The following is a 15,351-nucleotide window of genomic DNA, read 5'->3' as shown; positions in this document are numbered from 1 at the left end:
TTTCCTTCTGTGTGGAGAAAAGGAAAGGATCGCTAAATAACAGCTAGAGATAATTCGATTCAGGTTTCACGGCAAATCAGACTATGCGATTTTTTGATATTTTGACTTGAATTGCACAGTTCATCACATCGTTTTAACGCTGTGGAATTAATTACACCTAGAACTTGCAAATGAATATTCATGGACAGAAACAGCAAATCTGATTGGCCTGTTCTACTTCGATTCACAATGTTCAATAATCAATTTGCTCATCTCTGCTTTCACTCCCGCATGTTAATTAGTGGTTGGTTGGTCAATTAACCCCTTCATGTAGCAAAGTTTCCATGCCATTGTTACACATATTGAACTGGATATTGACAGTCAAGTGTTCAGGTTCTTCAGTGCTCTGCATTTGAATAGTAAACTGGCAATGCAGATACTTAATAACAGCAAGAGTTGAAAAATGTAAATTCAGTGTTGTAGCTCTTTACTTACAATCGTCAAAGCTGAAGTCCCAGCTGTTTAGTCTTTTACGGATCAGTTAATCAGGATAAAATCAGTGTGAACATCTGAAATGGAAAAAAGTAAAACATTAAATATGCAAACATTTGTAAAACTACAATCCCTATAGTTTTATCCCATTTGATTTTTGTTGTTGCTTTGCAGTCTAAACTAATAGGGAATGAAGCATTTAATGGCGAGGCAGCATGTCCTACATTTAAGTACTATAAATAATTTAGAAGTAAATTGGTTTCATCAGTGTTTTACACCAATGTACTTATTGACCTGTTAACAAGCAAGCATATTTATTTACAGCACAGAAGCTGGAGCAGTGCAACGCTGTCAGAAAGTGAATGTACTGCAAACAGAAAAACCTTTTATATGTAATCTTGAGGATTTGCATTTAATGACAGCTTTATGCAACATTAAAAGGAAATTAAAAGGTACCTTTACCTTTAAATAAATAACACATATGGTAGAGAAAAAATATGAATAAAGTGAAAATGTTACATTTTAAAACAGATCTATATAAAACATAAAGCTTCTGTTATGTTACTTAGTAACATGTTACAAAGTAACGGTTACAAATGCCACATATAGCTTGTACATAGGATAAGTGGTGAATTGCCAATTACATAAGTATACTTTATTTGTTGCTTTGTAGTATAGCAATTGTTCTTTATTGTTGTGCTTTTTTCAGTGCAAGCACACGGATTTGCTCAGACTCAGTCTCATTCTCTAGTTTGTTGGTCCAGTACTTGATTTTACTCTAGCAGCTGTTCAGTAGTGATGTCAAAGCTGAACTACAGGAATTCAGCCTCCTTCTAAAATGTGCTGGCATACTATAGGTTACGTCCAATGAGGTGCTTCCCACCTCACGGACTTCTCTTTTTATTTTCATTTTCATGGAGCGCTGTGAGTACAAGCTATCACTATACTCTCGACGCTCTGACATGAGAGATGCTGCATTCTCACACAGCGGCTTTTCCCGCCCCTCCCTTCAGCTGTCCATTCACTGTAGGCTTTGTATTTTGTGAATGGGTTCACATAATATAAAGCACTCTGTGATTGCGCAGAAGAAGGGGAGGTGCAGCCTAAGCAGCTGCATACGACTCTGCAGACTAGAGGTTTCAGCATCAGAGCACCAGAAGTATAGCGATAGCTATGCTTCTGACCCTCAATATAAATGTAAATTGTAAATAAAGAGATAATTTCACGAGGTGGCATGCACTGAGTTGGACTTGACCCATAGTAAGTCAGCAAATTCAGCTTTAAATGCAGTATCTATCTAGATGATTAGCCAGAGGGAAAAAAAATTCAGATCTAAAGGGTCTATTTGTCAATGTTGTCACCCAAGCTTCACCCATTTTCACATAAGATAGAAACATAGAAAAACATAGAAACATAGAAAAATGGGTGAATCATGGGTGACAGTTGTGAAAACATTGAAAGTGAAAACATTATTTCTTAAAATTATTCTCAGTTTTTATTTTTATAAAGCCTCAAACCTTGACATTTCTGCTTATATAAGAGAAGGAAACATATGCTGGTCTGCTAAGAAGTCAGAGCAGACTTTTGTTTCAACAAGCATGTGATGATTAAATCACAATCTCCTGCCAATTCAACATGATACAAAAAGTCTAAATAAACACATCAAGGAGAAGCAGCACAATAACAAACTCATCTCTTTGTCACTATGCTTTCCCTTGCTATCAGCATGCTTCTTGTCAGCACATAAACCGATTGGCTTCTTTCTTTTTTCCTCTCACACTCCAGTTACTGTAAGAGGATACCAGACAATAGTATACCTAGCATTTTTATTTTATTTTTTTAACAACCCCTCCCTATTTATCAACATTACTTTTAGTAATATCCATACAATTGTATCCTCATGCACACTGGAGGTGGGAGCAGAATTGGCTGTTGGAGGGCAAACAACAGCAACTGTAAGTCCCGCTGCAACTTTTGAAAATAGTTGGTAGGGATGCTGTAAAGGGACCAAGAGGAAAAATGCAGCAACTGCTGAATACTTGAATGCATGGCCAATAAAGTGGATGTTGCATCAACGTGTATGACTTGTAGTGTGGGAGTAAAATAAGCCCCATCACTGGTGTCGCTGACAGCAATAATAACCTCCAGCATTAGTGTAAATGGCTGTAATAATACCTCTCAAATGCTGTGGTGTTCAGTGACAGTAATATTAAACAACCAGCTTTGGTAATCAGTAGCAGGTTATAATAATAAACTATCCAGCATAAGTGGTCAGTGACAGGCTGTAATAACCCTCCCAGCATAAGTGTTCAATGGCAGGCTGTCATAATAAGCACCACACAAAATTGGTGTTCAGAGGTAGGCTAAAATAATAAGCCCCAACTCCAGCACTGGTGGCTATTGGCAGGCTGTAATAATGAATCCCCACAGATATTGGTGTTCAGTGGTTTACTTACCTGAGCACACTCTATCGTAGTGCTGTCTATCTCCCCTTCGGCTGGGACTATACTTTTACTGTCAGCAGGCGATCACTCTACCCAACAATTTCGGCTTCTTTTGGTGTCAGGTGCTGGAATGCAGACATGATTCTCAGCAACCTTAGGTTATTCCTTCCACAATGTAATGGGGTTGTCTTTACAGCACAGCTTCTCTTATCTCAATGTAAGTGTATAGAGAAGCTGGATGACTGTGCCATCTGGCATACTAGTAGCCAGTTGAAAATTAGGTCATTTTCATATTAAATATGTGTAGCACCCTTGTCCTAAACAGGGCTACAGGTAAATTTAGCTGTAGGTGGTAGCTATCCTGGCTAATTTGTAGTCTTTATTGATCAAATGGGTTTTCTCCTAATCCTGTTTCAGTTGTGGCTTCTCTCTTTTGTCAGTAGATGGCACTGTTGCTTTTGGCATTATTGTGATGAGCTACAGTGAATTCAGGTTATGAATAAACATACCTTTCTCAGCCTGGCCACTATGAATGCTGGGAAAAGGTATTTATTTGGAGAGAGTCAGGTGATCTAGGTCTTCTCTGCCCAGACTGCAGTCTGGGTGGGTGCGTGAGAAACAGCTCCTGGCTGCTAGGCCTAAAGCCTGAGGCCTATCAAGGAGCTCCACTGGCTGCTAAATGAGGAGGGTTTAGATCTGCTGGGAGTGAAGATGGCCCAAAAGTTAGAGGGGTTTTTAAACTAGGCAATGAGGGGGGGGGTCCAGAGGTAGAGATAGTCAGCGCGGAACATATTCCAGAGGGTAGTATTGGGGGCATTAGTGGTAGAATGATTAAAGCACATAAACCCGAGGAAAGTAGGAAAGTATAGTAACAAGTCCTTTTTGCAACCTCGGAAAACCCAATAAGAAGACAGGATGCAATGGGTCTAAACTACATGGCATGTTCATCAATGCCAAGAGCCTGGTGGACAAGATGGGAGAACTGTATATCAAGAATAATGTACAAGTGAATGTGAGACATGACATCACTAAGGGAGCAAGGGAGGAGGTGGAATCCTTATGGGTAGAGCCCCAAAGGGAGGAAACTAAGGGGAAAGCAATACTGGGAGTATGCTATAGGCCCCCTAACCTGGGGGAGGAGGGGGAGACAAACCTCCTATCACAATTTGGATTAGCGGCAAGGATGGGAAGTGTCATCATAATGGGTGATTTTAATCATCCAGACATAGACTAAGCGGAAGGAACCACACATTCTTCTAAGGCTCGCCAGTTCCTAAATGTCTTGCAGGCAAATTTCATGGGTCAGATGGTAGACGCGCAAATTAGAAACAAAGCATTACTAGACCTACTGATTACCAACAATACAGACCTAATCACGGATGTGGAAATACGAGGCAATTTAGGAAACAGCAATCACAGGTCAATTAACTTCAGTATAAATCACACAATGAGGAGACATAAGAGGAATACAAAGACACTGAATTTCAAAAGAGCCAAGTTCCCTGAACTACGACCCTTGCTAGAAGATAATTGGGATAAAATCTTAAGAACAAAGAACACGGAGGAGAGATGTGTTTGCTTTAAGAGTGTCAGTAACTTGGTAGGAGGCCGAGATGCTGGGAGGGCTCCCCTTGCGGCCGAGCGCAGAACACCACTGAAGGTGGAACAGCAGGTGTGGTGCCCACAGAAGCACGGGTGCCAGGTTGCTGGGGACAGGCGTGCTTGAAAGGGTCCAGGAGACAGAGTCCAGTGGAATAACTGAATAGCGGAGCCGGGAGCCAGGCCAGGGGTCATTCACAGAAAGACAGTCCAGGATCAGAATGACCTAAGATCAGCTGTGTCTTAGTACAGGGAGCAAGATAAGCAGAGTCCAAAAGCCAGGCCGGGGTCAGATGCTGGGAGCAGGCAGGAGGAAGTCAGGGGCAAGCCAAAGGATCAGTAAGAGCAGATCAAAACAAGCCGGGTCGGTACAGAGGAGATCAGATCAGCAGATAATACAGGGCACAGGAACACAGGGGGAGCTGAAGACAAACCAGCAATTGCAGACACCAGCAGACTTCCTTATATAGGCCCATGTGACCTGCTGGTAGAGATACTGGGTCCTAAAGTGCTTCTCCTGTCAGAGATGCTGGGTCCTAAAGTCCTTCTCCTGCCATAAGTGCTGGTAGAGATCCTGGGTCCTAGAGCCCTTCTCCTGCTGTTGATCCCTGACAAAGATCATATTAAATAAGGCCATTAGCCAGTGCATCCCATTGGGAAATAAATGTAAAAGTGCGAACAAAAGTGGTGGTGGCTTAACGCCAATGTAAAAATGCATATAAAAGCAAAGGAGAAGGCCTTCAAAAAATGCAAGGCTGAGGGATCATCATTAGCATTCAAATTTTTCAAAGAATGCAACAAGAAATGTTATGGTACAATTAGGGTGGCTAAAATAGAACACGAAAGACACATGGCGGAGGAAAGCAAAAAAATCCCAAGAAATTCTTTAAGTATATAAACAGTAAAAGAGGGAGGACAGACCATATTGGCCCCATAAAGAATGAGGAAGGGAACCTGGATACAAAGGATGGTGAGATGGCGAAGTATTGAATTTATTATTCTTCTCAGTCTTCACGAGGGAATCAGGGGGCTTCAGTAACTAAAACTGCAGTGTTTTTCCTAATGACACATCACAGGAAGCAACCTCATGGCTAACAGAGGGCAGAATTAGGAATAGACTTGAATAAAATAATCATTAATAAGTCACCGGGACCAGGTGGCTTGCACCCTAAGGGTACTTAGGGAACTCAGTCAAGTAATTGCCAGACCATTGTTCCTAATTTTTACTGACAGTCTACTGACTAGAATGGTACCAGCTGATTGGAGAAAAGCCAATGTAGCACCAATATTTAAAAAAGGGCCAAAATATATCCCTGGGAATTACAGACCAGTTAGCCTAACATCAATAGTATGCAAGTTCTTGGAGGGGATAAGGGACTATATACGAGATTTTAGTCATGAAAACGGTATCATTAGCAGTAATCAACATGGATTCATGAAGAATCATACTTGCCAAACCAATCTATTAACCTTCTATGAGGAGGTGAGCTGCCATCTAGAGAAAGGAAGGCCCATAGATGTGGTGTATCTGGATTTTGCAAAAGCATTTGACACAGTTCCCCATAAACGTTTACTGTACAAAGTAAAGTCCGCTGGCATGGACAATAGGGTGAGTACATGGATTGAAAACTGGCTACAAGGGCAAGTTCAGAGGGTTGTGATAAATGGGGAATACTCAGAATGGTCAGGGGTGGGATGTGGAGTCCCTCAGGGTTCTGTGCTGGGACCAATCTTGTTTAATTTATTCATAAATGACCTGGAAGATGGGTTAAACAGTTCAATCTCTATTTGCGGACGACACTAAGCCAAGCAGGGCAATAACTTCTCCGCAGGATGTAGAAACCTTGCAAGAAGATCTGAACAAATTAATGTGGTGGGCAACTACATGGCAAACGAGGTTTAATATAGAAAAATGTAAACTAACGCATTTGGGTGGCAAAAATATGAATGCAATCTACTCACTAGGGGGTTAAACCTCTGGGGGAATCTAGGATGGAAAAGGACCTGGGGGTCCTAGTAGATGATAGGCTCAGCAATGGCATGCAATGCCAAGCTGCTGCTAACAAAGCAAACTGGATATTAGCATGCATTAAAAAGGGGATTACCTCCAGGGATAAAGCTATAATTCTCCCGCTCTACATGACTCTGGTCCAGCCTCACCTGGAGTATGCTGTACTGTTCTGGGCACCAGTCCTCAGGAAGGATGTACTGGAAATGGAGCAAGTACAAAGAAGGGCAACAAAGCTAATAAAGGGTCTGGAGGATATTAGTTATGAAGAAAGGTTGCGAGCACTGAACTTATGCTCTCTGGAGAAGTGACGCTTGAGAGGGGATATGATTTCAATTTACAAATACCATACTGGTGACCCCACAATAGGGATAAAACTTTTTCGTGGAAGGGAGTTTAATAAGACACGTGGCCACTCATTAATATTAGAAGAAAGGAGGTTTAACCTTAAACTACGTAGAGGGTTCTTTAATGTAAGAGCGGCAAGGATGTGGAATTCCCTTCCACAGGCGGTGGTTTCAGCGGGGGGGCATCGATAGTTTAAAAAAACTATTAGATAAGCACCTGAACGACCCCAACATACAGGGTTATACAATGTAATACTGACATAAAATCACACACATAGGTTGGACTTGATGGACTTGTGTCTTTTTTCAACCTCACCTACTATGTAACTAAGCTAGGTCTGTTTGAGGCTGGGTGTTCAAGATTTTACAGGGGAGAGCCTGCTCAATACCTGGAAACAATACTAAAAGGGATGGAGTTCAAGAAGTATCAGAGGGAACTCTTCATGGACTGAGGACCCATGAGGTGGCTTGGAGAGCTTTAAGAGAGAACTTAACCAAGAGAATTATGTATGATGCTGTGTGTGTAAAGTTCAGTTACTATAGGAGACAGCCTATTTTACAAAGTACAGATGAGCTGGTTCAGCTTAATAGCGCTTTTCCTGTACTGCTGTCTGCCTTATCGCACCTTTTTCTAAGGAGTCTGCCTGTCTGCCGATTGTTACTATTTTTGTTTAAGGGTGTCCTGTGCCCCATCCCCTCTCTCTCCCACATTCCTGTTTGTGAGAAATAAACCTCTCTTTGTTCAAGCATAAAAATGACTGGCGCACATCTTTCTACCTTGTACATTACACACTATGCCTAGTAACCTGCACCCTGAGGAGGACTGTCGGCCCTCTGTCTCTGGGGGTCACCACCAGGCCCCTGGAAAATTGGGGGGGGGGGGGGCATTACATATGGCCAACAGGATGAGAAATAATGAAAGAATGGTAAAACATTTCAGGTATGCTGTATTATTCTAATGAAATAAGTACTCACTGCAAATGCATGATAGTTTCCCTTTAAGACTCCTATAACTAGATACTTTTTGTGGCCATTTAACTATAAGCCAACACTGTACAGAAAGAGCCAAATTTCTGCAGTGCATCATTGTGGATTGAACTGTAGGTGTTTTTGGGTGCGTACATTCATAAGTGTTTACAGCATTGACTCATAGCACAAGGAAGATTTCTTAACTCTTGTTATTTTTAAACACACTTTTCTTTTTCTTCTACTTCTTTCAAGAAAGTTTGACAAAGGAGTGTAAAGTCTATCACCACGGGAGCCAAATCCATTTATGAAAAGAATTGATGTGACTGGAAAGTCAGTAGCTTCTATGCACAGGGCCAATATGTCATACCTTCACTGACAAGCCATCCTCAAGGGATGTGCCTGAAGTGATGTGAGAAGTATTGTATTTTGGCTGCATACACACTCCATTACAAATCATTCTGCCTAATGAAAATTGCATAGCAAAATATTAAAACGCACCAATGAACTCATTAAGGATAAAAAAGCACTGGATATCTTCTACAGTAAAGGCCAGCAAGAAGGTCAATATCAATTTTTTTAAAGGTCCCCATGTCATCAGTAAGTTAAAGAAATGGCTCTTGCTGCAATGATCACCTTTTCTCTAGTGCTGTGCCCCCTAGTAATTCGGTGTCACCTTGTCTTCAGTCTTCCAGGTTAAAAAATGCCCATCGCTATTTAACCCCAAAGACGGAGGACATGCTGAAAGGACAAGGCAATGTGGATCTCCTCCCTCAATGCACCATGCACCGAAGGCTTATGGAAATTGCAAGTATTTGGCAAAAAAAATATACAGGGGGTAGAGTAATAGGCTATAAAAGGGAAACGTTCATAAGTTTTAGTCAATTTCATTTTATTTTTTTCTCTTTAATGCTGAAACATTGTTTTTTTTATTTGACAAACGCAATGGGCTTCAAATCCGAACACCAGGTACCTATGTCATGCTTTCTGTCAGGTATATTTGGAAACAGTTTGCTTCGCCACAGGGTGGCACTGTGGATACAGTTACAGTAAGATAATAAATTGAGAGTCTGCGCTTAGGATATTAGAAGGGCTGCTGTCTCCCCTTAATTAATTCCTAATTAGGAGTTAATTGGATGTATTAGAAAAGGAAAAATGGGGAAGTTGGCGCTGCCCTATTAATCAATAGAAATTTACCAAACCTTATAAAATTATAAAATTGTGTGTAAAACAAAAAAGGTACTTTTATAGGTAACTAAACTCTTCATTGGTGCCAAAATTTATAAATATATAAAAAATGTTTCTTTAAAGTGAACGTGCTGATCCTCTGTGTTTCTTAAATACTTATCACGGTGTGTGAGTTTGGTTTAAATTTGCTTCACCTCTGTTACAACATATCAACTTTGTTAAAAATTGTCATTCAGTAGCCTCCTATAGTATTAGTGTCACAAAATTAGGGACTAACAGTAACCATGTGAGGGTCTCCTTATATCCCTTTTAAATACGGTACCAAAAGTGCACTGTGCATAAAGTGAAACAAAGGTGCATTGAACTATAAATACTAAAATACATATAAACTAAATTCATATAAACAAATCCATAAAGACATAAGTCCAGACCATTAGTATTCTTATAAAAAGTACATCTGTGGGAAATGAAAGTCCCTGAAATAAACCCAAACAGGGTAAAAAAGTCTTAATATTAGAAGAAAGGATGTTTAGGAACGTCAGGATCGGTTAGCATGCATTCACAGCTGTCCAAGGGGTGGTAATAGGTGACTCCTGTGCGTATAGAAACTGGTGACTCCAAGTGCTCCCCCCCGTGCTCCCCCACTCACCAGAATCCGTCACCCTCAAAGGGGTATTAGGCAAGAGAGTGGGTGCCTCAGGATGACTGCCTCTGTTGGATGTCCCTCTACCGCTCTGCTCATTTATGGGTTCCTTCTTATGTGCTGGTAGTGAGGATCCCCTTCTCCGAGTCTGGATGTTTCCACTATTTTCCACCTCCGTGCTGTTAAATCCTCCTGTGGAATGAGGACATCCCCTATGGTGATGGGTACTATTCTGGGACACAGATGATGGTGTGGTTGCTCCTCTGTAATCCCCCGGATCTTCTCCGCTGTAGTCGGTGCAGATGGTGGGATGGGATTAGCGGAGGATCAGAAGCTCTTTCTGATCCTCCGCTAATCCCATCCCACCATCTGCACCGACTACAGCGGAGAAGAGCCGGGGGATTACAGAGGAGCAACCACACCATCATCTGTGTCCCAGAATAGTACCCATCACCATAGGGGATGTCCTCATTCCACAGGAGGATTTAACAGCACGGAGGTGGAAAATAGTGGAAACATCCAGACTCGGAGAAGGGGATCCTCACTACCAGCACATAAGAAGGAACCCATAAATGAGCAGAGCGGTAGAGGGACATCCAACAGAGGCAGTCATCCTGAGGCACCCACTCTCTTGCCTAATACCCCTTTGAGGGTGACGGATTCTGGTGAGTGGGGGAGCACGGGGGGGAGCACTTGGAGTCACCAGTTTCTATACGCACAGGAGTCACCTATTACCACCCCTTGGACAGCTGTGAATGCATGTTAACCGATCCTGACGTTCCTAAACATCCTTTCTTCTAATATTAAGACTTTTTTACCCTGTTTGGGTTTATTTCAGGGACTTTCATTTCCCATAGATGTACTTTTTATAAGAATACTAATGGTCTGGACTTATGTCTTTATGGATTTGATTATATGAATTTAGTTTATATGTATTTTAGTATTTATAGTTCAATGCACCTTTGTTTCACTTTATGCACAGTGCACTTTTGGTACCGTATTTAAAAGGGATATAAGGAGACCCCCACATGGTTACTGTTAGCCCCTAATTTTGTGACACTAATACTATAGGAGGCTACTGAATGACAATTTTTAACAAAGTTGATATGTTGTAACAGAGGTGAAGCAAATTTAAACCAAACCCACACACCGTGATAAGTATTTAAGAAACACAGAGGATCAGCACGTTCACTTTAAAGAAACATTTTTTATATATTTATAAATTTTGGCACCAATGAAGGGGTTTAGTTACCTATAAAAGTACCTTTTTTGTTTTACACACAATTTTATAATTTTATAAGGTTTGGTAAATTTCTATTGATTAATAGGGCAGCGCCAACTTCCCCATTTTTCCTTTTCTAATACAGTTACAGTAAGAATGTGCCACGTCCTCACTATATTGGAATCCTAATTTGGAAAAATAATTGATTTTATAGGCACTACAATACACCAAGTTAAAATTATACATCTTTATTACAAAAAAGTTTTTTGTTTTTTTTAAAAAGTAGAAAAACACAATCCTTGAAAGGAATCACAATAAGAATATTGCCTAATACTCATAAAAATACCACCTTGCTGGGTGGTTCACGGAGCAGTGGACATGCCATGTGGATGCCCTTAAACGGTGACCCTATGCAGTTTCTCTGCCACTGCAGCCATTAAGGGACTGAAGGCTATACACCCATTCAGGTTCCGGATACCCTGTAGAACCTGCATTATTAAGCTATCTTGCCTATGTCTTGTGTCGCTCTGCCTTGATGTCTACTAGTTACCTCTGAGCCTTAGCTAAACTATACCTGTGTCTTTATGGATTTATCTATTGATTGGTGACAATTTCCACATGGTCCGCTGGCTCCCGGTTAATCTTTGAACGTTTTTTACTACATGACGCCACTTATTTTTGAATACATTAACTTTTGCCTAAGCTCCTGAAGAAGCGTGGGTGCATGTAATAAGTAGAGCGAGCTACTTCATGCCTCACCAACCTACACTGAGCCTAATGGGACAAGGTTAACTGCCACATCTGAAATGCTTTTATGACCAATCCCATACGGGATACATTTTGGTGTAATTGGTGGTATGATTTATGTGTATTAGGCAATATTCTCATTGTGATTCCTTTTAAGGATTGTGTTTTTCTACTTAAAAAAAATACTTTTTTTTAATCAAGATGTATTTTAAATCTGTGTGTTGTAGTGACTATAAAGTCCATGATATTTTTCCAAATTAGTATTTCTGTCAAGTATGTTAATCCATTAGTAAATACATTCTAATCTTTTTGAACACTTTGTGGTGGCTGTGTTTATTTATGGGGCTTCTGTGCTAAAAATATAGACCTGAATAAGTAATAAGAGGAAGAGACTTTGCCAAGGAAAAGCTTGCATACAGCTCTACCTCCTGGCTGCAAGTGGTAAATATAAAATATTTTGTGCTAAACATAATATAGAAAATGTATTAAAAACATAGGATGACCATTGATGACCACATACCCTATTACATTTCTTGAGATCTACCAGTGTAAAGGACTAGGTGAGCAATTCATTCAATTTATATCACTCAGGCAGGTGCCTGCATTATATAGCTTTTGATAAATATAGCAACTTGTGTTTCTGGGCTTTTGTTTGCATCAGACAGGTCTTGTATTCTAATACAAGTCTATTGAAGTACAAAACCCTTGAAGCAGGAAAAAAAACAGGTCAGAAGGAGGTCAATTGCATGTGTCAATGAATTATGAATGATCTCTGAAGCATCTCAAACTGATGTTAAACTTATGCCATTGATGCAACCCAAAGCCCATTGAAACAGGCCCTAAATGAGATGGCAATTCAAACTTTAAATTCTGTGACCACCGATAGTAAAAATGCATTGGCTCTTCTATACTGTGATTTATGGTGATTAAAGCAACATACCCAGAACAAGTATATTCATCAGGTATGAAGATGCATGTATATTTCTGCTCAAGGACGTCACTAAGCATAGAATCAAGGATAGCTGTGACTGATATGGAGCCTGCACCTTCAGATCAACATTGGTAGCACCTACACTTCTCCCCTTCCGTACTAAGTAACCTAGTTACTGTGAACAAACAGCCTTGCGGTCTTACACAGCTTCTTATTCAGTCAGGCTGTACTTTCTTCTAAGTAGAAAGTTTCTAAATGTATTAGCTTCCATACCCAACCGAACTCCAGAAGAGATTTGTCTGAAGATCCCAGATTCCCAAAAAAAAAAATTTGGCTATTTGCACCCACAACTAAATATATTGAGGAAATCAAACTTGTGGAATGAGATAGTTATATCTTCCCAAAATTTAAATTAATTATTTCAACCAGAACCAAGTTGGAATGGACTCTGTGTCCTGGCTCTGAGTTTTCCTTAGCCCAGTCAAGTTACATTTTTGAAAAATGTCAGAATGTGTCACCATTCTCAGGGAGATGGATCTCCCTTCATTCACCAGACATGCCACCATATCACACAGCAGATAATCAAGCTAAGCTACTTGATGAATTTAACAATGCTGAAATTCCTACAGTAAATGTAATTCTCTACATTTTACAACCCTGTTTTGTGCATCTTTGGGAAATACTGTAGGTCACAACCAGCGTCATATGTAAGAGTGGGGGGCGTGGCTTGGACATGAGACGGTGAGGACGCTTCTCGAGTGAGCTCCGGCGCCGACACTCTTTATATCGGCCTCTAACAGTATTATTGAACACTCGCAAAAGGATGGCAAGTATGGGGAAGAGAACGGGCAAAGCTCAGCCCAAAAAGGGGACACCCAAAAACACAATTAAACGATTCCTCGCTACGGAATCGGAGGATCCCGCGGAAGCAGATGACCTAGGCCGCACGCCACATGGAATGGAGGTAAGCTCCGCCTCCCGCTACAGGCCGGAATCCAAGCGCCGCTCTCCAGTATCCTCAGGAGGCTCTGATGAAGAGGGGAGCCCGATCAGACACACGGGAGTAGCGGAACTAATGAGCGGTCTCCCCACAAAGTCTGACCTGGCTTCTATGCTGCACGGACTGGAGAGGGTGATTAAAAAAGAGCTATCAGGGGTGAGAGCGGACCTGGCTCAAGTTTTGGAGCGTGTAGAGGAGACTGAACAGCGCCTCGATAGACACGCAGCAGCCATTAGGGATTTACAAACATCCACCCGCAATCTTAACCTGGCACAAAGAATGGCTTTATATAAGATCGAGGACCAAGAGAATAGGAACAGGAGAAACAATATCCGCATTAGGGGGTTGCCGGAGGCAACAAGAGATGATGACTTAACAGCCTCAGTTAGAGGTATCTTTAACAGCCTCCTGGGAAACCCCGCAGATCATCCCTTGAAGCTAGACAGGGTCCACAGAGCACTCCGGCCTCGTAATCTGGCTTCTGATACCCCTAGAGATATCATCTGCAGAGTGCACTACTATGAGGAAAAGGAACTCATAATGCGCAAAGCAAGGGAAGCATCTACACTGGAGTTTGATGGTGTTACCCTGTCTTTTTTCCCGGATCTCGCCAGAGAAACACTGGAAAGACGTAGAGCACTCAAACCCCTCACAGAAAAATTGAGGATAGCTTCAATTAACTACCGTTGGGGATTTCCGGCCGCGCTTATAGCTCACAGGGATGGTAAAACTGCTATCCTCCGATTCCCTGAAGATTTGGATGCGTTTTGCATGGATCTCAATATAGACCCTCCAGAACTCCCCGGATGGCAAGATGTCATTCCCGCATTACCTGCATCTTCGGAAGTGAAATGGCAGAAGGTTTCCAGAAACAGACGACGTACTTCATCAGGTGCCTCGCCTCCACTGGGCTGAACATGCTTCTATGAGATTCAACACTCAGCCTATAGACCGGTATAGCTGACAAACTTGCTTGAGTTCCAATATCCGGATACCCAATAATTGTGTTCCTATTTTTTTTTTTCCTTTTTTGGAAGTTTCCCTTTTCCCTTTTTTTTTTTATTATCTATTTTGGGCTTATCCGAGGATTGCCATGTTTGATATTCACCTGTCATAGGCTGGTTAAACATGATAGAGATATCAGGTAATTTGCTCAATCCCACCTAGATTGGGAATAAGTTTCAATTTACAACAAAGTTTTGGTTCACACTGTTAAATTTAATTGCTATTTCACGTGTCGGCGCCGGACCACGCAACTGACGTTTGTCAGTTTCTGACATGCGTGGTATGGGCCCTACGTCGGCTTCGCCTCCCATTGCGGGGGGGCGGGGAGCCCGGTACTCCACGGCGTCTCCTCATCTAAGGGGTGGATGCTCTGGGTTGCGGGGCTCCTCGTCTACCCGTTTGCTGCACCGCAAGGCTTTGCGTGCACAAAAGAAATGTGTACATAGATGTTCCTCTTATACTTTTCACCTTGGTTTCCTTTTCTTTTTTCTCTCCCCCTCCTGCTGTTACCCCTCTCTTCTTTACCAGTCTGGCAGAATAACTATAGAAATGAAGGGTCCTACAAGAATCCAGTGGCCACGATTAAATTAATCTCCCTTAATGTACGCGGGCTACATGCTCCTGGTAAAAGGCACTCATTATATAGAGAACTCGATCGCTTACATGGAGACATTATATTTCTCCAGGAAACCCATCTTACGCACACAACCTCGGTGAAGCTATACGCCCGCCACTATCCAATATGGCATTATAGCCTCTCTGATGTCACAAAAGCAAAAG

The 15,351-nt window shown here is 41.6% G+C and overlaps 1 long non-coding RNA gene across 1 annotated transcript in view; it reads right to left on the bottom strand.

The window, feature by feature from the left end:
• Positions 1-15,351, bottom strand: part of LOC141132456 (uncharacterized) — a 431,887-nt gene that overhangs the window by 98,503 nt on the left and 318,033 nt on the right. Inside the window, exon 5 of the long non-coding RNA XR_012242906.1 lies at positions 475-548. This is a non-coding gene — a long non-coding RNA (uncharacterized lncRNA). The remainder of the gene's footprint in view (positions 1-474; positions 549-15,351) is intronic.

Source organism: Aquarana catesbeiana, linkage group LG03, assembly GCF_042186555.1.
Source record: "Aquarana catesbeiana isolate 2022-GZ linkage group LG03, ASM4218655v1, whole genome shotgun sequence".
Classification (NCBI taxonomy): Eukaryota; Metazoa; Chordata; class Amphibia; order Anura; family Ranidae; genus Aquarana; species Aquarana catesbeiana.
This window is presented reverse-complemented; position numbering and strand designations above follow the sequence as displayed.